The sequence below is a fragment of the Cavia porcellus genome, unplaced genomic scaffold (assembly GCF_034190915.1).
Source record: "Cavia porcellus strain 051 isolate PalLab524CR breed Dunkin Hartley unplaced genomic scaffold, mCavPor4.1 scaffold_8, whole genome shotgun sequence".
NCBI lineage: Eukaryota > Metazoa > Chordata > Mammalia > Rodentia > Caviidae > Cavia > Cavia porcellus.
Genome location: NW_026947491.1, coordinates 68521356 through 68545324, shown reverse-complemented (window position 1 = coordinate 68545324; position 23969 = coordinate 68521356). Strand labels below are relative to the sequence as shown.

Genomic DNA, 23969 nt, shown 5'->3' with positions numbered 1-23969 from the left:
TTTTACTATATGATCTGTTAACAGTTCAGCTATCAGTACCCTTTTTTTCACTGCTTCAGTTGATGTATCTTATCTTAGTAAATATTTTCTTCTCTTCTTTCCATTTCTTGCATTTCATGTAGGTTTGCCAAAAGGGGATGCCTGCTGAAAAGTACGCAAATGCTCTTATAGGATTAGTGTTTGTAACCTACCCTAAGTTCCACCTAACTGGAATACTGGAGGGAAGGAAATACTTCCCTAACAATTGAAGTTTTACCAGTTAAGTCAGGATTGCTGATCTGCTTAAAAACTAAAGAATGGTGCTTAGTTATACAACTTCTTTGATTGTCTTTGTGCTTCCTTTGTGATAATAATTAGGTGGTAAAGTGATTTTAAAAAGTATAGAGTCCAAATATTAAGGAGCAGGCAAATGGTGGTGATGCAGGCAAAGAAAGGCGGGTACTCTTCTATAAAGAACTAGAGAGAAATAAGCATTGACTTTGTTCAGTAATTCTTAAATTTTCTGACTGTATCAAAAATGACTAGAAGATCCTTAATGACATTGCTGGAGCAAAGTCACTTTATTTAAAGGAAATTTCAAGCTTTTTTTCTTTCTGAAATTGTTTTTATAACAATTTTTGATAATTTTTGATGATTTTCATAATTTAGTGTTTCTTAGGACTTCATTTGTTATGTTATTGTAGGATCAATGGTATCATACTAATTTCATACAAACAAAAGTGATGGTAATCACCTGTTAAATTGTTGTAAGACCAGGGGTATTATAACAGTTTCATACAGACAAGGTTGGTGGCAGTTTTATCGTATATATAGACTCCGTTTGGGTTCATTGGTAAGAACTTGTTTCTGGAAATGGAAGAGCAGGAATCTAGTTTTCCTTTGAAGAGATGTCTTTGTGGAAGTTTACTGAATCTTCATGACCTTTGTTGCTTTATTTTATCACAAGAAATGTATTTGCCTAATAACAGAGGATTAGTTCTGCCTCTCTGCCAGTCCCCCATGTGTTACTTAAACACTTAAGCAGTATCTGTCATGTGCAAGGCACTGTTCTAGGTGTTGGGAAAATTTCACTGAACAAAATAGTATTTTTTTTTTTGGTACCGGGTATCAAACTCATGATCTCTTACTTGCCAGGCAGGCAGCACTTGTGCCCCTGAGCTAAATCCCCACCCCTCCACCCCCTAAAACATTGTACTTCTTATCATAAAGTTGAAATCCTTCTTAGGAATATAACCAAGTAATATACAAGTATATATGTCTTCTGCGGGGAAAAATAAAAGCCAAAAAGAGAATAAGGAGTGGTGAGAGGCATGTTAGTCTTCTGTTTATAGCTAACATGGTCAGAGAAGATCTGTTCAGTGAGGTCACATTTGAGTGGAGAGATCAGGAAAAAGTGAGAGAATGAACCATGGGGAAAAGTACTTTAGACAAGGAACATTAGGTACAAAACCCTAGTAGAAACCTGTTTGATATGTTAAAGGCATAGTATACTCTTTGGACGGTGCAAAATAAACTACCAGCAAGAAGTTCTCTTCTCTGAGCATCAAGGATTCTCATTTGAAAATGGGACGGCAGTGAAAAATTATTTGCTCTGTAGGATTATTATGACTACACGAGGTAATTCTGTTAAAGCACTTAGTGGTGTGTCTTTAAATGTAAATTGCATCATGTCCTTATCTTGCACAGACCCTTCATTGGCTTCTTTCATCATAAATAAAATCCAGTCTCCTTACTTGACAGCCTCATCTGGGACGGTTCTTACTGTGCTTTAACCATCTAGGCCTTTGAGTAAAGAGGTTATACCAGACATTGCAAACATTTTAGAGACCAAGTGCCAAACTGTAATCCAGACCCACTTATTTATCACACAGTGCCAACATTACAATTAAACCTGAGTACTGAGGTTGTAGTTCAGTGAAAGACAACTCATTCATTAGCATCTTTTGTCTTAAAAGAAAAACACAATAACGTGTGCCATAGGTTTGTTGTAACTGGCCTATACTCTTCATGGGCCTATTAGTTATGCTTTCCTCCCCATCAGGTTCTTCATTTATCTCTATAACTCTAGGGAGGCTTTCTGTGACGCTTAGATTGGATATGGGTCTGCTGCTGTAATAGAGAGTTGAATCAGTAATAGGTTAAATAATAAAAAAAATTGTACCTTCTTATGCAGTAGTAGACTGGTAATGAAGATGTAAGATGGCATTACTGTTCTAAGGCAATTACAAATGGGTGTTATTTCTTCAAGTATCAAACAGTTGTAGCTGGTTTTCTTAATCTGACATACCATCTAAGTTTTTATTAGTTTTCTACAACTAATTGGTTTATTTCTGGAAATAGATATTAACATTGAAATGTAGTATTTTAAAATGTCATTTGCTGAAGTTTTCAGCCTTATATTTTATTCCTTATAGTATGCACCTTAATCTCCTAATTCAGTTTCTGATTGTAGTGTGTAAATGCTTTTAAATGTTTTATTGTTCCTAGGCAGAAACCCTTACTGCAATGAAAAGTCGATAAACCTTTAAGAAGTCTATCAGACTTGAATTTCAAAGTATTTTATCTCTGGCATACTAAAGCAATAACAACTAAGATTGAAATGAAGTAGGTTTATAATAATGTTATTCTACTCTTTCAAAATAGTGAATACTACCAGTTTCTTAGATGTAAGTTTTTTTTGGGTTCTGGCATAAGATTGTCATATACCATGAGATTGTTGGAGAGAATATGTAGTAAAATCTGAAGTTTTTATGCTTTTGTAGGCTCCTGTGCGACCCACCTTGGCAAAGGTGGCTTAGAGAATGGGCATATTATATGAGGAAAGATTCTATTGTACTTTTATCTTTTACAGTTTTCAGCGTTAATATGATTATTAAGTTTGTTGTTTTATGAATTTGTTATTGAGTATATTATTTTATTTTATGTTATGGAGTACCCTTTCTGAACAACTGCTTGATTCATTTCAGTATTTCTTGAAGTTTCTTGGTGGATAGTTAACTTCAGTGTAAATATGTTCAGTACATATTTAAGAATTGGACTTGAGGTATTATTTATATGCAAAGAGTTTCTTCAAAGTGTGAAGCAGGGAGGAAAGATCTGCTTATCACAACAATCAGACATGTGCAAAAGTGAAGTCTGTTAGAGATGACTTGTGAGTCACTGATCATTTGCTCTTTTGTTGTTAACCAGAGTGGTTATGTAATACAAGGTGAAATGTCACATAGTGCTATATTAGGAAGTAGGGAAGTAGACAAGGATGAACAGATGGTTAGAAGACAATTCTCTATCAGTCTCTTGAATATATGCTTTTCTTGTATGAAAAGGTTTGGCTGCTTGTTCTGGACTTTATTTTTAAGGATTTTTGTCTACTGAACAGCCTTGGGAAAAAATGCCCATTATATAATATATAGGATTCCTAAATTCAAAATTATTGTTCTGTACTGCAGTCCTCTACTTTCTGTAAACATCCACCTGGGCTTGTTGACATTGTTCCTTTGGAAATTGTTATGAAAAAGATAATTAGATAACTAGAAAAGATAGGAGAAGTAATTATAAAAATTCAGCATGATTTTCTGAATTGTTGGCTTTTCAAGTACTTGTAAGTTTTACATCATTCTAAAGATCTAACAGAGATCTTAAACCAATTTTGTTTGTTTATTCATTTATTTATAGTCTTTCTGAGATAAGGTTTCACTACGCAATTCCAACTAACCTTGAACTCACTTTGCAGTCCAGGCTGGCCTTGAACTCACAGCAATCTTGACTCCCAAATGCTGAGGTTACAGGCGCACGCCACCACACTCAACTTTATACCATGTATCATAGATAGGATTTGGGCAAGAAAAATGATACTCAGCTCTTAGTCAACAGATCCATATTCCATGAAAATACTCCTTTCTGGAAGTATGTGTATATTTTAGCTAGATATTTTATATAAATACTACTTTGCTATTTTAAGAAGCTAGTTGTGGGACTGGGGATTTAGCTCAGCAGCATAAGCGCCTGCCTTGTAAAGCACGCATTCCCGGTACTGATAAAAAGGAAAAAGACAAAAAAAAAAAAAAAAAAAGCTAGTTGTGCTGATCATGTAAGATTTTAAAAAAGTGTTTTATTTTGTTTTGTTTTGTTGGTGGCAAAGTCTCCATGTGTAGTTGAGATTTGCCTCAAAATCTTGGAAGATCTTGCCTGAATCTCCATCTTTTCCTGGTGTTGGGATTACAGGTGTGCAGCACTGTGTGTGTGGCTGGGGTGGTAAATTGAAGTTGAAAAAAGTTTGGATAGTTTTATTCACCTTTATTGATTTGTTATGTTATTGTAAGTTGTCATAACATCCCATTTTCCCCTTGATTCTCTGAACACAGGTCCTGCTTGGTATGGATCTTCATGTTGCAGTGGTATCTTGCAACTCAGATTCTTTTGCATTATGGTGATCATGTCAGCAATATTTCAAAAAGAGTTAAAACTACTGGCTGTTAGATTGTAGCATATTACAGTTTTAATGACTATCAGGGACTTGCACTTTAGTCTCATAATTTTATTTGTGAAGCAACTGAAGTCCAGAGATATAAAATAGTCTATAATATGTTCTTGGTAGAGGTGGAGACTTGCAATGAGATGGAATGATAGAAAGGTTACATCAAGATAAAGTCAGTGCCTTGGGAATGAACAGTCTGTGCTACAGTTTTGTAATAAGATTTCCTAATACTGCGTATGGTGGTGTAAAATAACTATCCAGTATACTGATAAACATTAGTAGTTTTTAGAACAAGGATATTTTATATTAGCAAAAAATGAAACTTTTGTTTAAAATTTATAAATTTGCATGTTAGGTTAAATTCAATAAACATGTTTGCAGTGAGGTTGTAATTTGTGTGTTTCACTGCCAAGTGGTTTGTTCCACTGATGGAACATGCCTAACTGTCCCATGCATGACTGTACCACTTGTACCAATGGTAGTGTAAGCTGCTTGATGGGTAAGACAGTCATGAATGCACAGCCAGTAGTACAAACTATTAAGAATGTATTAAAATTAAAATAAAAGTGGAGTAAAATAAGTGCCTATACTAAAAGAACATGGCAAAAATTGGGAAATTCATATGCTCACCGGGACCACTGATACAGGGAAAAAGTTAAGTTCATATGTAGCAGCATAATTGTGTGACTGATTAGAGAACTTTTTTTTAAAAGTTGAGTTAACTTTCCTGTTACATATTGATGAAAAGAATCACTGAATAGGGGCTGGGGATTTAGCTCAGCAGCATAAGCGGCTGCCTTGTAAGCAGGCAGTCATGAGTTCGATCCCTGGTACCGATTAAAAAAAAAAAAAAGAATCACTGAGCATGAACATTTGATGGTTAATGGGAATGTCCTTAATGTATCTGTTCTCTCCTCTGGGATTACTTACAACATCTGCCATCATAATAGAATACATGAGTAGTACTGTTTGATTATGCTAAAAATTTGTTTTAAGGTTCTTTGAATTCTAACTGAAGTAGTGCACATAAGAACAGTTCGTGACCTAGATATTTTTAAAAAGTTTTTGAATAGACCCTGAAGTGTAACGAATCTTAAATGTGCAGTTCAATGAATTTTCCATGTGGGTACCACTCAAATCAAGATGCAGACCTTTTCCAGCTCCTTCATTGGCTGTCGCATCCCCTTCTAGTCAGTAAATCACCTACAAGCATTAATTCATCTTAAATTTCTAGAACAATGGTTGACACATAGTAAATGTTCAAATATATTAATGAAGTGAATGAATAAGATCTTACATGCTGCCATAGATTCATTGTACATTATAATTATTACCCTTGTAGTTTATTTTGTTGTTATAATTTATATACCTACAGATATTTAAAATGTTACTACATTTGGTCACTTTTATTTATTATACCCTCTCAAAGACAAATTATTTCTTAATGTATTAGATAAATATTCCATTTTATTTCTTCCTGCTGTCTTGCCAAAAATAATCACATATTCCTTTCCTCTCTAAAGTTTACTTTCAAAATCGTTATTTTCTTTTGTTTCCTAATTACAAAGCTGTAAAAACACCACACCTGTAAAATATTAAGAAAAAATTAGTAATACCACATATCAGCCATTGTTCAAATAATAATTAAAAAAATTTAACTGTTTATGTCAGGGTTCAAGTAAGACCCATTTAGTACAATGATTTAAAATGCCCTTCAAATATCTTTTTATCCATAACTTTTCCTCTGTTTCCTTGCAATTTATTGAAGAAGTATGGTTGCTTTGTAGTTTACCACATGAGGGGTTTGCAGATTGAATCCTCATGATATTATTTAAACTTATTAGTCCTTAGAGGCTTGAATGAGTTTTGTTATTTCTTTGCCAGTAGTACTTCACCACAATGGTGTGTGTTTCTTTTATTCTATCAGGAGGTATATGATACTTGGTTGCCCTTCGTTATGATTTGTGTCTATGCTTTCTCCCCAGCTTCATACACTTTTAGAGGCAACTTTTTCAGAAGTAGTTGAATCTAGAGTTTGTGTTTATTCATAGCATGATGCTGGGATTAAGGGTGGATGATTGGCACTCTAGTCCCAACAGTCTGGATAGAATGGGCAGGATGAAGTGGATTTCCCCCTTTTGCTGTCACTTGTTTTTGCTGTCTTCTGCCATGAACTATTGCCTCTCTTCCATGTGCCATCCTGCCTTGGAGCTAGCTGATTATATAGTGAAACCTTTACTGTAAGCTAAATAAACCTTTCCTCCTTTAACTTTGGTTGGTGGGTACTTTGTTGTAGCAACAAGAAAAGTAACTATGACACCCTTCCTCTGTTTTAAAACAAAAACACAATTTCCAGTTATACATACTCACATTTTAGGATGTAGGTGAAGCTCATGTATACAAAGCAATTATCAAAAGCCTTCAATTTTTTTTGTATTTAATAACTCTTACTTGGCTTTTTAAATTAAATTAGTAGTTGCAATGTCAGTAGCTATAGGATGCTAATTATTGTACCCCAAAAATGATCCCCCAAAATGGTGTGCAAAAAATGGGGCAAAATGTGGTTTTTAAAGAAAAAGGAGCGCTTTTATTTATTCTGGCACCAGTGACAGAGTGCAGTTGGAGTTTGCAAAGCTGTGTAACCCGCTTAAAATTTTGACAGACTTTTGTAGAAAGGACAATTACAAAGTAAATGATTTATGGGTGTGGATCAGGAATGAGAAAATCCTTTGTTTCCCTTTGCTTGAGGACAGAGAAGCTTCCCAGGAATTTGTCAGCTAATTTCAGCACTTAATTGTAGAGAACATCTGTCCTTTGCAGAGGGGAGCAATGGTTAACGTATCAATCAGATCACCCAGGAAGATCATGCACACAGAACAGTATGACGCCACTACAGTTATTTTATAACAATGTGGTCGATGCCCCAGGGTGTCTGGTTGTAAAATAGTTGCCTTTGCAAAGGGAATTAACAGGTAATTTGGTCATATAACTTGGGCATTGGTAAACATAACACAGGATGACGAAAGCTCTTTTTGTTAGTGTATAGCACTAATAATCAATTCGTAACAATTCGTATCAATTCGTAACAACTACTATAATCTTTTAAGGTTATATTAAGTTTATATTAAGTATGTGCCTAGTTTATTCAATGAAATCCTTGTGGTTGCTGTTGTATTGCTTTTATGCCTAGTTTTAAATTTGTAGCCATGATTTGGTTTTTATATTTGCATTTTTCTGTAACTTACCTTCAATTTTATTTATTACAACATGAATCCTTTGCTAACATTAAAAGATTCATTTACTTTAGATGCCATTTTTCCTGTTTTATCTATTCTTTAATATCCTTTTATGGTTGTGGTTCACCAGAGTATCTAAATGTTATATTTTGTTTTATAAAACAGTTTAATGTTTTATCATAATTTTCTTTTCTGTATTGGTTTATAGTTATTGTATCCTTTGTAAGTAGAGTCAGGATGCTTTTCCATTAAGATATAACATATTCATAATTGTTCCTTTGTTTTAAAGATAAAAGAGGTGTGATACATAGCTCTTTAAAATGTGTTATTTCAGATTTTCTTTTTCTTGGACATGAGTGGGTGGGTAGGATGTCTTAGTGTGTTCTGGCTGCTGTAGCCAAGTAATACCATAGGTTTGAAGCTTCAACAACAGATTTTTGTCTGTTTGTTTGTTTTCCATTTCTTAAGATCAGGGTGCTAACAACCTGGTCAGTCCTCTATGTGGATCTTTCTGACTTAAAGACAGTGGTCTTCTTGCTGTGTCTTTGAAAGATAAAGAGAACAAAAGCTTCATTGTGTCTCTTCCTTCAAAATCACATACCCTCAAGGCCTGGTTATTTCCTGACTTTGCTCTTGTTGCGAAGACACCCAAAATTAAAGGAGGAAAAGTGTATTTATCGTAGAATTTGTAGAGGTTTCAGTCCATAATTGGCTGGCTCCAAGGCAGGGTGGCAAAGTGCCTGTCTGGCAAGCATAAGGTCCTGAGTTGAGTCGTGGTACCCCCTCCAAAAAAAAAAAAAACCCACATAACTTCATATCACGCCTTTTTTCAGACATTATAGTTGGGTTTTATGTAAACTTTTTTTCTCATTTAAAACCTCTTGAATTGTGGAACTGCTTAGTTCATGAGCCATTTTAAGAAACAGCAAAATGCAGGGTGTGGTGATTTATACCCAAAATCCCAGCACTCCTGTAATCTCTGCATTTGGGAGTCTGAAGCAGGAAGATTGCCATGCACTCAAGGCCAACCTGAGCTACATAGTAAGTTCAAGGCCAGCCTGAACTGAACAGTGAGATCCTGTCTCACAAAACAAAACACTGTACTCAGGAGGCTGAGACAGGAGGATTGCTGCGAGTCCAGCCCAGCCTGGACTACCAAGTGAGCTCAAGGTCAGCCTGAACTGCATAGTGAGATCCTGTCTCAAAAAGATAAAAACAATAGCAACAACAACAACAACAAAACACCCCCCAAAAACTAAGAAGCAGAAAAGTTATAGTCCAATTTATTTGAAAGGTTTTAAGATTTACCTTAGTAGCTGGAAAGGAAGATTCATTTGCTTGCAAATGAGAGAAGACATGAAGTTCAATGATTCAGTGTGAATAGCTAGCACATCATGGAAAGGGGGTCCCAGTGCTACCATAATTAATTCTTTCTAAATGGAACTGGTCCAATTTGTAATTTTTAAAGCCTTGAATCTTATCTCAGGAAAAAAATCTACCCTAATTCATTTTTTTAAATTGTGGTAAAAATACATGTAACATAATATTCACTATCTTAACCATTTTAAGTGCACAGTTAATTCACTGAGGGTATTTAGGTGTCTTTATGTTATTGGTAGGTCATTAGTTCTATGACCTGAAATGCTCGTCACTTATATAAATGGCATGGTATTTGCATCTAACCTGTGCACCTCCACCCCTATGCTTTAAACCATTTCTAGATTACTTCATTTGTAGAGCAAAACATTAGTCTTGTTGTTTGCACCATTTCACAGTCACAACATGTTTGCATAATTAAGAATTGAGCTTTGACTACTGTGAAAACCCAAGGTTTGTGTTATGAACAGTTAAGGTTATTAGCGTTCACACTATGCTAAGTACTGATTTAGTGATTACACTAAAGATTTGAACCCTGTTATTAATACTTAAGGTACAAAAAGTAGTTTCAGGGAGAAAATAACAGATGAGTAACATGATAGAAAGTAGTTTGCTCCTTCTAAACAATTTATTAATTTCCTGCCTGGCAAGCACAAGGTCCTGAGTTCAATTCTCAGAACCAAAAACAAAACATCAGTTTATTACTCTTTTGGTAGCTTTTTTGTTCTACAGGGGCACAAGAAGAGCATCAAAATTTTTACCTGCCCTAATTTTCTCTCTCCTGGACTGTCTCATATAATGACTAGGGTAAGCTGCTACGGAATGGATGATCATCACTGATTAATTATCTTTTTAAGGCCCTGATTAAATAGCATGTTTAAATGTGTGTTACATAAAAATAAAACTATTCTTAGTTTATTCGATTTTTTTCTTCCATCTTTCTATGCTTTCTCATCTTCTCCCTCATCATTTTATTATCATTCAGGACATATATCTACTATCAAGTATGTAATACTATAGAAATATGAATGAACTTCCATTCATCCATTTCAGAACATCATTTCCTGTGACCTTATGTAAGGTCCATGTGGTCATGAATCATGTTTGTTTTGAGTGCTTTGATTCTTGAGAAGATAAGATACTGCTTTATATGCTTACAGGGCACTTTGATTTGTGTAAGTGATTATCACGGAGGCTTTGGATCTAAAGGGAAAAAGAGATATAAAGCAGTATTTAGAGATACTGTACTGGAAGCACTTTGGATACACAGAAGAGGAAACACTGTACTATAGGAGAAAGGAAATCTATTTCTTTTTTTAAAGTAGGGTGCTATTAGTATTTTTTCTTTTTGTCTTTTGGAGACAGGATTTCACTACGCAGTTCAGGCTGTCCTAGAACTCACTTTGTAGCCCAGGCTGCCCTCGAACTCTTAAGTGATCCTCCTGCCTTGGCCTCCCAAGTGCTAGAATTACAGGCATGTACTACCATGCGTAGATATTAGTATTTGTTTTAAAGCCCATTAATTCATTTAAAAACATTTGGAGTATCTATTTATGCCAGAAAAATTATAATAAATTTTCAAAACAAATTAGCTGTATTTTGAGTCATGCAGCCTTTTGTTCAAAGTTGTAACAGTCTGTGGTCTGAAATATTTTATAGGATAGAGTGTGGGAGGCTGGTGAGGGGGAAACTACAAACAAGTCTCTAGTGTTTTTGTCTTTCACCTCACATACTTACATTTTTGGTGAGAACACTTACAATGCTGTGTTCTTTTTTTCTTTTTTTTGTACTGAGAATCGAACTCAGCACTGAGACCTTACACAGCACAGGTACTGTGCCACTGTGCTATATCCCTGGCCCAAAACTCTTCTTTTAGCAGTTTGCAACTATAAAATAGATTGTAATTAACTACAGTGACCAGATTGCATTGATCCAGAGAGCTATGATTCTGTGTGGAAGTTGCTCCCTGTCTAATTGCAGCTTTGTGTAGGGCACCAATGTCTCCCAGGATCCCGACCTGCTTTCCAGTCTTGGGAGACACCACAGTGTGCTCCTGTAGGTCCACTGTGCTAGAGGCCGCATATAAGCAGCATCATTTGCTGCTTGTCTTGTTGTGCCCAGCTCTTCAGCTAGCAGTTTCCTCTAGATTTATCTGTGTTATCACAAATGACAGCATTTCTTTGAAGACTGAGTAACGTGTTGTTGAATTTGCATGCAGCATTTTATCTATTCATTTGGTGATAGTAACGAATCTTAATCATGAATATGGTATAGTTCTTCTTCTGTTCAGTTTTTGAGTTTTATTTTGTTTTGAATTAGGTTCTTGCCTGGGTTGTTGTTAACCTTCTAGGGTTAAGTGATTCTCCTGAATCAGCCTCTCTAATAACTGGGATTGTAGTCCAATGAGTATACCACCATAGTTGGCTTAAACATTTTCTTTTTCTTAAATTTTTTTTATTGGTATATTTTAGATATACATAAGGATAACACTCATCATAGGAGATTTGTACCTGTGCATGATATAACTTGCTGTGTCTTTTTTCCCCATTCCCTTCCCTTACCCCCTTTCTCCTTATTAACAAAAACTTTTCAATTTTTTTCCTTCCAGACTTGTTTTTTTTTTGTCACTTCTTTCCTTTCCTCCTACTTCTTCTCCCCTTCCTTTTTATACTTCTCTCTCTCTCTCTTTTTAATTTTAAAGAGAATAAAACTCAACAAAACAGCACAGGTAAAGTCAATCCAGACAAAGCAGAGAAAGTGGTACAGAACTTTGAAGCAGGATAGTAGGAAATAAACAATGGCTACCAGAATATATCTTGTTATCTTGCAGTAGTTGCCTATTCCATCAAACATAGTGAAATCAAATAAAACAGAATACAACCAATCAAAGCAGAACATTGTATAAAACAAAACAATAAATTGGAACAAAACAAAGCAGTGAAAACAGTACTGGATTTCAAAAACAAGACAGGAAATCACCCAAATTTGTTATATTGCATACCATCTTACTCCAGTAGATGCTCAGACTACTGGCCGTAGTCCTGCAGTCAAACAGTACAAGCATTTAGTTGTTTTTGTACCTCCGTTGCTATCATCTCAGCCTGTCCTCCAAACCAGCTGGTTGCTTATGTGGGGGGACGGGTCTTGATTCTCAGCTCTGCTCTGGTCCCTGGTTGGCTCTCGGTGGGGTCAGACTGGCTTCTCTCTTTCTGGGCCCTGTATGGTTTACTTGGCTTACTACAAGGGCTAACTGGCTTCTTAACATACTCCTCCAGACCCAGCCAGCCTGGTTTCTGCTGATTCATGGAAGGTGCAAACTGGTTTCTCTCTTTCTGGACTTCCCATGGTTTTGCCAGCTTACCAGAAGGGTAAAGTGGCTTTTTGAAGTGCTCCTCCCAGACCCAGCATGGCTTCTCTTTTTTATCCTCCTGTGAACGTTTTCTTCACATTTCCCAATATCTGATGTTTATTTTGGTCCTTATTGACAGATTTGATCATTCACACCAGAGAATCAAAGCAGTATTTAAATGTGCGTGCTCATTTTATTTCACTTAAGCATATGGTCTCCGGGTACATTCATTTCACTAGAAATATATCAAGCTTATCCTTTATGGCAGAGTAGTATGCCATTGTATTGAGCACCTACATCTTTTTCATCCTCTTCACTGGTTGATGGACATTTGGACTGTTTCCAAGATTTAGTTATTACAAACTGTATTTTCCACACTGATTTCCACGGTGGGTGCAACAGTCTATATTCCCTCCAGCAGTGGAGAAGGGTTCCTTTTCCCCCACAGTCCCACCAGCATTTTTTATTGGTTGATTCTTGATAACAGCCGTTCATTCTGGAGTGACATGGAATCACAGTGTTGTTTAAATTTGCATCTCTGGAATAACTAGTGATGTTGAACATTTTTTCATGTTTTTATTTACTGTTTCTACTTCTTCACATGACAAGTGTCTGTTCTTTCAGATGCCCATTTTTGGACTGTGTCTTTAAATTTGAGGAGTCTTCTTATTTTGATTTCTTTATATATTCTAGATATTAGTCCTTTGTGGAACAGCTGGCAAACATTTTTTTCCCACACTGTGAGTTGTCTTTTCACACTGTTGGTTTCTCTTGCTGTGCAAAAGCATTTTAATAAAATTAGATCTCATTTGTTGATACTTGGTGATATTTCCTTCGTGATTGGAGTTTTGTTCATAAAGTCTTTGCCTACACCAATATCTTAAGGAGTTTTACCTATTCTTTTAGCAGATTTAATGTTTGTGTTTTAATATTAAGATCTTTGATCTATTCCAAATTTAGTGCATGGTGAAAGATAGGGGTTCAACTTTCATCTTCGGCATGTCTAAAGCCAGTTTTACCAGCACCATGTATTAAAGAGGTTACCTTCCAGTGAATGTATTTGACATATTTGTCAAAGATAAGGTGACTTAGTGTGCCTGGAGCGGTTTCTGCATCTTCTAATCTGTTTCATTGATCTTTGAATCTGTTTTTTTTTTGCCAGTACCACACTGTTTTTATCACAGCAACTTTGTAGTATAATTTCAACTCTGGGATTGTGATGTTCCATGCCTTGCCTTGTTGCCCAGAATTGCTTTTACTATGGTATGTCTCTTCTGGTTCCAGATGAATTTTAGGTTTTTTTTCCAATTCTGTAAGATATGCTATTGGAATTTTGATTGGGATTGCATTGAATTTATGTAACAGTTTTGACAGTGTGGCCATTTTCACTGTATTGGTTTTTCCTAGTCAAGAGTATGGGATATCTCACTGTTTTTCTAATATCCTCTTCAATTTCCTTTTTCAGAGTACTGTAGTTTCTCATGATCCCTTGCTATTTTTGAGGTAGCTTTCTTTTCCTGGTCACTAACTTTAAGCCTCTCTTCAGTGTCTGAGAGCCTATCCTCACATTAGCCTAATCTGCTTCAAATACTTTCAATGGAAATTTTATTCTCTTGTATATCTGCTTGAATCTGCTTTATGGATTTCATTTCTTTCCTGTGCTTCCATAATTTGCTTAAGCTTATCCATTTTTTGTTCGTGTCTGCTGTAGCATTGCAAAGCGTGGTGTGTATTTGAGAGATTATTTCTGATTTCATGTTTTCCAGAGACCCATTTAACTGCTTTGTTGTTTCCCCTTTGGAGAGACCTGGTGGGGACCTATCAGATTGTTCCACCTCACTGTCTCCTGGGTTTGCCTTTAGTGAACTGGATGTCTGGGTTGCATCTTGTTTAAATGTCTTTTCATTTCTTTCTTTCTTTTTTTTTTAGTTTAATTCCTGGGGTGATGCTTGTAAATTGCCTGTGGTAGGTTGCTTTATTGGTGGTATTTAGGGCTCTTAGGTGATGATTACTTCTCTGAGGTATCTTCCAGGTAGATCGTTTTTGGGTTTTAAGTCTGTTGGAAGATCTTACCTCTTCATTTTGTTGGAGATGAGAAGTTGTTGCTTGTTTGCCTAGTCCTTGGTTCTTTGGCACTAGGCCACAATATTTTCAATGAACCTTAGTTAATCTCAGTCATGGATTATCAGGACCAACCACTATTGAGAACAATTATGTAAATTTTGGCTGTAGTGATGCCAGTAGCATCAAACACAGCATATAAAACAGCAAAGTGAGCTAATCCTTAATTTGCAACTTTTAAATGTATGAACTAGATTTGTGATTATATAACAAAATGTAAAAAAACCAGATAATAATATGCACTATATAAGCCTATAATGTGTCAATTTTGCCCTCAGAGTTAAAATTTAAAATGGATTAAGGAGAAAGTAGAGAAGTAGAAGAAAAGAAGAGCTTACAAGTAAGGTTGGAGGACAAAGGTAGATACACCAACTTGAAGAAACTGGTGCAGAAGACTGAAGAAAAAGAGAAATGGAAGAGATTAAAAGAACAGACCAGAACCACACCCACAAAGAGGTTAGGAACCACTTTCACACTCACCCCCCCCCAAAAAAAAAAAGAGAAAAGGGGGAGGGGGACCCAAATAAAACAAAAGAAACAAAGAAAAAGAAAAACCAATAGTCCACTTCAGGATTCTCTCTGGTTTCACTATTAGACAGCCTGTAGAGAAAGAGTCTCGAATTGTGCCACCCTATCCCAGGAGGCCAGCTGTTGTTTTATGGTAGAGCTGTAAATAATCTCAGCAGGCCTGCCCTGAGACCAGACTCATTGGTCTTCTTGCAGTCCAAGCAGTTTCCACCCATCTGTGCCCAGCTAGGAGCTGCTAGAGGAAGTTGGCAGCAGTTTGGGTTCTAGGCTTATCTGTCCCTCTCCAAAAAGGCTCCCAGCCATTTACTCCCTCCCTGCGGGAGAACTGAGTCCTCTGAACTCACCACCATTCAGGGCAGTCGTCCTCATCCACTGCCATGCTCCTCCACTGCCATGTCTCGCTTTAGAGGGCTCCAGGTTCACCAGCCATCACCGTCACCGTGACTATCCCCACGTTCCAACAGCTCCTCTCATGCACTAAGTCCGGCTCAGTGAGAAGGCGCTGCTTAGCTATCACTTTCTTCTTCATTGAAGTTTGTCCGTTTAGTCTCTCTGTGGGCTTCAGTTTGCACTTCAGATTCTTCCAGAGGACCACTTTCTTCCTTCTTGTCTTCCTCACGATGCTGTATTCCAGTGTCTGGACAGTAACTCCCAGAGAGGCTGTTTTTCCTGTTGCTTACTGCTCTGCTATCTTCCTGGAAGTCCACCCAACAGCTTTTAATGTTCTGTTTTTGTGCTGAATTTCTGGAATCTTGACTATTATATGCTGTGGTATATCTAGTGGGTTTTAATCAAGTAAGTTGCTTGTGTCACTTTGATTTTTGAGGCTCTTGAATCCAAGTACTTAGAATTTATCATTATCATTTCTCAAGTGAATATAACATTTGATTTGAATGTATAGTAATTTTTCCCTTTTATCTTTTGGGAAAATGTTTCAAGTTCAGTAACAGTTGCCTGATACCATGGGTAGTACTAAATTCTAAGAATGCTGTATTTCCCCCCCAGTATGCATATACACCTTATAAAGTTTAATGTGTATATTAAGAACAGTAAGAAATTAACAACTGATTGTAATATGGAACAGCTTCTGTATTACATCAATAAAAATGATTACTTGAATCCAAGCACTTTGATGCTATGGCAGTGGGTCTGATAAACCCCATGACATCTGCCAAGTGACTAAGGATGCGTAGAACATGTAGTGTAAATACTCTGGACTAAGGAATAACTCGTGTCCATGGTGAGGTAATATAGGGGGCAGTAGTATTGAACCTAGGGCCTTAGCAGTGTTTTACATCCCAAGCCATTTTCATTTTATTATTTTGAGATGAGGTAATTTGTTCAGGCTGGGCTCAAGGTTGTGAGCATGCTTCAGACTCCCGGGGTACTGAAATTACAGATGTGCATTTCCTTGCCTACCTCAGAACAAAATTTCATTATGTTATTTAAAGTACCAAGCACTTGGTGTGATTGCCCCCGACTATAATTTAGCATTTCTGAGGCTGAGGTGGGAGGATCACCAAAAACTCAATGCCTACCTGTGCTGCATAGTGAATTCAAAGCTAGGTTGAACTGCACAGTGAGATCCTGTTTGAAAAATAACAACAACAACAAAACCCCACCAAAAATTAAAAAATAAAATTTCATGAATATAAAATTAATGAATTGTTTTGTCTGGAATTTCAGAACACAGTTGATAGGGAGCAAGTAAACCTTAGAAATCAAAACCACAGATAAGGGGGTACTACCATGTAAGCATAAGATGTGTTAAGTACAGTCTTTAAAATAGAAGTATTAATGGGTTGGGCATGGTGACACACACCTATAATTCCAACATTTGGGAGACTGGGGCAGGAGGATCCCCAGGAGTTCAAAGCCAGGCTGGGCTACATAGCTCAAGCTCATCCTGGAGTACAAAGCGAAACCCTGTCTCAAAGCAAAACCAAACAAATCTTTATGGATTTGAGTTTTGTGTAGGGTATTTAAATTTCATTTGTCTCATATGAATACCTAATTGGCTTAGTCTATTGAAAGAATCATCTGTTTTCTTCTTTATGCCAAGTACTTCATAAATTCAAAAGTTCAAACATACTTGGGTTTAATTCTGTTTTTTGATTATTTGAATTTCTTTATTCAATATCAGTGTATTCATTATTGTAGCTTATATGAAGTCTTGATTATCTAGAGAGCTAGACCTGTATGTGAATCACTTTTGTTTCCTTTTTAAAATCTAGATATGCTTTTGGCATGTGCATCTTCACAACAGTTATAAAGTCAGTATGTCTAGGCACCAAAAACATTTTGTTGGGATTTTCATTGCAATTTTGTTGAATATGAATTAATTTGAAAATTAACATTTTAAAACATAGAGATATTTTAGCCCATAAGTGTACTGTATTCCTCTATTTAGTTTAATTTCTTCTGTAATATTGTGGTTTTTATGGTGTTGTAGAAGTCTAACTTTTATTAGATGTAACCCTAATATTGTGTTATTTTTGTATGTGAAGCATGCCATTGATCTACATGCCTGTTTTTAGGCTAGTACCATGCTGTTTTAATCGCATTATCTTTATAGTATAACTTCAAATCTGGAATTGTGATGTCTCCTGTTTTTCTTTTGTTACAAAGGATTGCTGTTGGTATTCTGGGTTTCTTTTCATTTTGTGTGAATTTTAGGATTGTTTTCTCTAGATCTCTGAGAAATGCCATTGATGTTTTGACCGGAATTGTGTTAAACCTGTATATCAGTTTTAGAAATACGTGCAGCCGTTTGATTATTTTGCTTATCCATGAACAGGGGCTATCTTTCCATTTTCCTTTTTTTTTTGGTCTTTTTCGTTTTTATCGGTACCGGGGATCGAACTCATGACTGCCTGCTTGCAAGGCAGGCGCTTATGCCGCTGAGCTAAATCCTCAGCCCCTATCTTTCCATTTTCTAATGTCTTTCTCTATTGCCTTTTCAGAGTGAGATACTTTTCATTGTAGAGAGCTTTCATTTCATTGGTTATATTAATTCCTAAGTAATTAGTTTTTCTTGATGTTATTGTAACTGGTATTGTTATCCTAATTTCTTTTTCAGTGAGTTCATTATTAATATATAGGGATGCTATTGATTTTCATGTGTTTATTTTGTATCCTGCTGTATTGCTGAATTGGTTATTGATTGTAAGCATCTTTGGTGGAACTTTTTGGGTCTTGTAAGTAGAGGATTATGTTATCTGCAAATAATGATACTTTGATTGTATCCTTTCCTATATAAACCCCTTTCATTTCTTCCTCTTGCCTGATTGCTCCAGCTGTTTTGAGAAGTATGTTGAACAGGAGTTGTGATATGAGACATCCTTATCTTATTCTGATTTTACAGGGAAAGCTCTCAGTATTTCCCCATTCAGTATAGTATTGGCATTAGATTGGTCATTTATTACTTTTATCATATTGAGATAAGATCCTTTTATACCTATTTTCTTCAGGGTTTTTAGTTATGAATGAATGGTGGATTCTGTAGAAAGTACAAATACCATATGAAAATATGTTCAGCATCACTAGCTATTACAGAAATACTACTTAAAACTATATTGAGATACCATTTTATCCCAGAAAGAAGTGGCCATCATCAAAAATTAGTGTAAGGAGCTAAAAGAAACAGCATTATGTATATGTATATAAAAATAGTTAAGATAGTTATAATACTACTTATTTCTCTGAGTTCACTGAAGACAAAGATTTGTGCTGGTATTGTTTGGAAAATTGAATGCAGATGTCTTTTGTTCTCTGGGTGAATTATTTGGGGATGACAGTGAGCAGTGTGTGTACCATTGTTGCCCCTGATTGAAATTTAGTTTTTTTCTTCTTCTTCTTTCTTTTTCTCCTTGAAATAAAATGAATTTGAAGAAAAAAATGCATAGGCCAGTAGCATCATTTCCTTATTAAATACTATGTGTACTGTACATGCTTTTATGTGACTGGCAGCATAGGTTTGTTTACACCAGCATCATCATAAACACACGAGTAACGTGTTGTGCTGCAGTGTTACTGTGGTTACTGTGTCATTAGGTGATCGGAATTTTTCCATCCATATAATGCTATGAGACCACAGTCATGCAGCCCATCACTGATTGAAGATAGTCATATGGCATGTAGCTGTACTTGGTTAATATTGCTTCACTGGACACATTTGTGTAAAGTTTTATCTTCTTGTTTTGGGTAAAAATCACTAGTGAAGTATTAATTAATTAGGACTCAGTTTTATTTGTTGGAAAATTGCTATGTATTCAATAACACTGTTCTGATTTTCTGGGGTATTTTTGGTGGAGTTTCATTAAATTAGATTTTTAAAGAATTTTTGATAAGTTGTATTTAACTAGCTTTTTTTTTTTGTTGCCGGAGATCGAACTTAAGACTATGCGCTTGTGAGGCAGGTGCTTATGCTGCTGAGCTAAGTCCCTGGCCCGTTAACTAACATTTTTCTAACAAATTTTTAAGCTTATTTTTTATGAGTTGCTCAGCTTCCTTTCAGAGTATTTGTTGTTTGGGGATTTATTGTTGTGTCTCCTTTAACAACCATAATATTGGTTATTTTTGTGCCCCCCCCCCATTTTGTTTCATGTGGCACTTATCAGTTTTATTCCTTTCAGAAAACTAACTTTTGGACTTAATTTTCTGTCTTTATTGTTACTGTTCTTTGATTCTTTTTTTTTTTTTTTTTTTTACTTTATTTAATTTGCTGCTATATGGGAGGTAAAATTTTCCTTTGCCTCTCCTAGGACTAACATAGGACAGATTAATAGGAGAAAAGCATGTACATGGTAGCATTTTACTTACATGCATATGTGAGTTCTCACAAGAAAAGTGAATACTCAAAAGAAGATATTAGACCTGAGCACTTAAATACAAGGATGGACCAAGAGTAGTGTGGTGAATGGTAAGAACATGCTAGATGAGGGTTGGATTAGGATGGGTCATCATGGAAAAGTGGCTGGGAAAATAAAGGGGTACTTAATGGAGTTCGTTGGTACTGATTTCTCTTGGTCTCTACGCCTTATCGCTAGTGATAAAAATTTCTTTTCCACGGTACTCTTCACATAGAATTTTATTTTCAGGAAGAAAAAGATCAATATTCATAAAATGAATGAATGAGTCTTCTTGATTTTTGGTTTCCAATTTTGAGAATTAGTCCATATTAATATTCTATGTAAAGATAGAATCACTTCATTCAAAAAGAAGACACAAAGCAAAAGTCGTAACATAACTTACTGGAAAGAAGAAACAAAAAGAAAGGATAAAATTATAAAGATACATGCCTTGGGCTAGGTATTTAGCTCAGTGACACAAATGTCTATCTGGCAAGCGTGAGGTCATGAGTTTCATCTCAATACAAAAATAAAATAAAATAAAGATAAATCCTTAAATCACTGATCTTTGATAACAAGGAGTTAAGAAATATTCCTAATAACAAATATTTTGGCAGGAGAGGGTATTCGGGTAAAGAATAAGTGCACTAATCTCCCCTTGAATGTTGGCATAACATTCAGGTTCCTGGGCTGAACTAGGACAGGTTGGGTAGTTGGAAACTCTAGAAAGTTGATGGTGGATTTTGAGTCCAAAGGCAATCTGCAGGTAGAATTCCTTCTTCTTTAGAGGGTCTCATTATTTTTTAAGCCTTTTACTGATTAGATGAAGTCAATCCACATTATGGAGATTAACTTACTTTACTATTTCTAATTAAATATCGATCACTTCTGATAGCTACATTCCCAGTAACGTCTTGACTGGTATTTGACCAGATATTGGCCAAGTGAATACATGAAAATAACCATCCTACTCTCTCCCTTTACAATATGGTACCATTGTGTACCTCTTTCAATTGTACTTACTGTAAATGGATTGTGTCCCTTCTCAGAATATAATAGTGAGGTCCTAACCCCCAGTACTTCAGAACAGTACTGTATTTAGAGAAAAGATACTTCAGAAGTAAAATTAAAATGAGGTCCTTAGGATAGACCCTCATTCAATATTTCTATTCTCCTTATAAGAGAATTTGTACAGTGGGAAGACAGTATGAATGCCCAGGGAGAAGTTGGCCATCTACAAGTGAAGGTGAGAACCCTCAGAAGAAAACAAACTTATCAACACCTTGATCTTGAACTTCTAACCTCTAGACCAAAGAAGAAATCAAATTTGTTGTTTTAGTTACCCTATTTGTGGTATTTTGTTATGGAAGCCATAGAAAACTAATAGCAGTTCTTCAAATGAAGACAAAAAAAAGATCATATTTCTACTTATCTGTCCTGTGAACTTGTACCAAGCATTTCCCCAGAAGATGTAAAATCCTTTGGTGACAGTCAATCTTGTAGCTTAAATACTGTTATCCAGAGTATATCTGCCATTGTTTTACTAAAGAAACGTGTAATATACGATACAAGAATCTATAAGATCGGCTTACAGTGGCCGCCACAGAGTCTAATGAGGAAGAGTGTAGGTGGTGTCTGCACCCTGGAGACCGAAGGATTCAGTCCAAGGTCTGGAGCTCACTGCAGTGACCCGTTCCGGTCTGTATCAGGAGACTGATGGGTCTGCAGAGGAAGCCTGAAGAGTCAGTGCTAGAAGCCAGGAGACGATGTCTAAGATGAAGGCAAAGACTGGAGGAGCAGATGACGTCCAGGTGAATGCAAAGACTGGAGCTCCTCTGAAAAAATAAAAGCACAGCCATCCTTCCTTGTTTCCCCCTTATATCATCCGGGCAATGAGCTGCACTAGGATGGGTCTTCTGTACCCTAGGGTATACCCTGGAATTGCTAAGCTGACTTGGTTAAACTTCTCTATTATTTTTTTCTTTTCTTCTTCTTTGTTTTTATAGTCAAGGTCTTACTGTGCAGTTTAGGCTGGCCTTCAACTCACAGCCATTCTCCTGCCTCAGCCTCCTGAGTGTGAGGTTATAGGCATGCACCACCACAACTGGTCTTTTTTGTTTTGTTTTGTTTTTAAGCTTCGCTTAACTAAACTTCTCAGGTTGGCACTGTCAACTAATCATCACACAGAGCTAATATCTAAATATTGTATGATGTAGTCAGTACATCTTATATGATGAAGGAATAAGAAAATTAAGAAAGCAAAGATATTTGATACATGCATATACACAAGCATTCATAACAAAATAAATACTCATGGAAGTTACAGTTTTCATTGTAATTGATCATGTAGTTGTGTCACATGTTTACAATTATCTTCTTCCAATTCCCACTTTGTATCCTTTTGTCCTCAGCAAGCATGTCATCTGATTATTGTTCTTAACTTTGTTACAGTTTAGGTAGGAGGTCCAAGCCATAGTTTTTGAAGAGTCTGGGGGATTAGTAGTCCTGCCTGCATTGTGATATTGTAGTTTAAAATGAGTAAGTTGCAGTCGTAACTTAACAGAATAAAACAGGAATGTATGTAAACAGTGTTCACAGATTTATTGAAACAAATTTAGTAAAGAAGAGAACAGTGGCATATGAACTTAAATTCAAAATTAAGAGACTGTTTCCAATTAGAGAAAATTAAGGAAGGCTTTATTAAGAAGGTAATACATGACCTAGATTTCACTTCATGGATTAATGTGGTTGTACAAAGGACACATACTATAATAGAACAAAGAAAACAGGCAGAGCCTATATTCTTTGAAACACGAAGCTGATAATGTATTTAGAGAGTAAGAAATAATTCAGTCTGGCTGAGACGGGGTCAGGGAATGCAAGAAATAAAAGAGCACATATAAACAAAATCATTGTTACTTCAAATCCCAAGGCAAGATTTGGACTTCATAAGAAGGATGAAATTTCCTGACATTGAGTTGACATGGTCAGATCTGTAACGTTAGATTAACCCAGGCATAGAACTATACTATTTAGTGGGAAACTACAGGAAATAGAGGACATGAATGTATGAACACTATTAAGAAATCTTTCAGAGGGAAGAGATTTGAGAAGATGACTCTAAGGCATAATAAGTCACGAGGTGGGTGTCCACAAACTATGGTATATAGTCTTAGAATGATTTTTACTTTTTCAGAGGGTTGTAAAGCAGGAAGAAAAGGGAAAAGGAGAGGAGTAAATGACATATCAGATGAACTGAGAATGGGCTTACCCACAGTAAGAGAAATTTGAGAATATGGGCAATATTGACTGACAGGTCAAGTTGTTAATATAAGAGTAAAAGGGACTAACTCCAAATGTTAGAAAACTTAGTTGCTTAATGGAATTGGAAAATACCAAGATGAAATTAAGAAACATGGAAGCTCAGTATTTGCCTAAGAAAAATTCCTGAAGAACAAAAGACAGAATAGAAAGATACAATTAACAAAAGAAATAGAAGAAACTTCCCTGTACTGGAAAAAGATACTTCAGATTGAAAAAAACTCTCGAGAGCCAACAGGACTAAGCAAGATGAACAAATCTGTGTCATTTAATAACTAAACTCCTCCACTCCTACGGAGTGATGTGTATTGGTGGTGTAGTGGTAAGCACAACTGCTCCAAATGCTATAGTGTAGATGGAAAAGTAATTTAATATATGCGAGAATGTGGGAGAAACAGTAACAAATCTTTCAGGTTTTTTTTTTTTTTGTCTAACTCAGTAAGCTAGTTATAAACTTGTCTTTGTCTTTTATGACTGATTTCTCAAAGGACGAGATGAGATATATTATCACTTATGTAATATTTTGGTATTATTTGGCTGAAGTTCTGTATTTTAAAATATCAGTTATTTGGTAGCATTAAACTTTCATACTATGTACTTTCCCCTAAGCACTTTGAACTTTTGAGTTTCCTCAACACTTTGACTTTGTCCAGATTGTCTTACTTAGTACGTAAATAGTAACTTATTTCCATTTATATCTTTTCTACTGAATT

The 23969-nt window shown here is 35.9% G+C and overlaps 1 protein-coding gene across 7 annotated transcripts in view; it reads left to right on the top strand.

The window, feature by feature from the left end:
- Positions 1–23969, top strand: part of Osbpl8 (oxysterol binding protein like 8) — a 177214-nt gene that overhangs the window by 28074 nt on the left and 125171 nt on the right. The window contains exon 1 of one of the 7 annotated variants that reach the window (XM_063255174.1): positions 14823–15013. The exons of the other annotated variants lie outside the window; for them this stretch is intronic. The gene's annotated coding sequence lies outside the window, so the exon portion shown is untranslated. Of the gene's footprint in view, positions 1–14822; positions 15014–23969 lie in introns of those variants that run through there. 7 annotated transcript variants of the gene reach the window in all.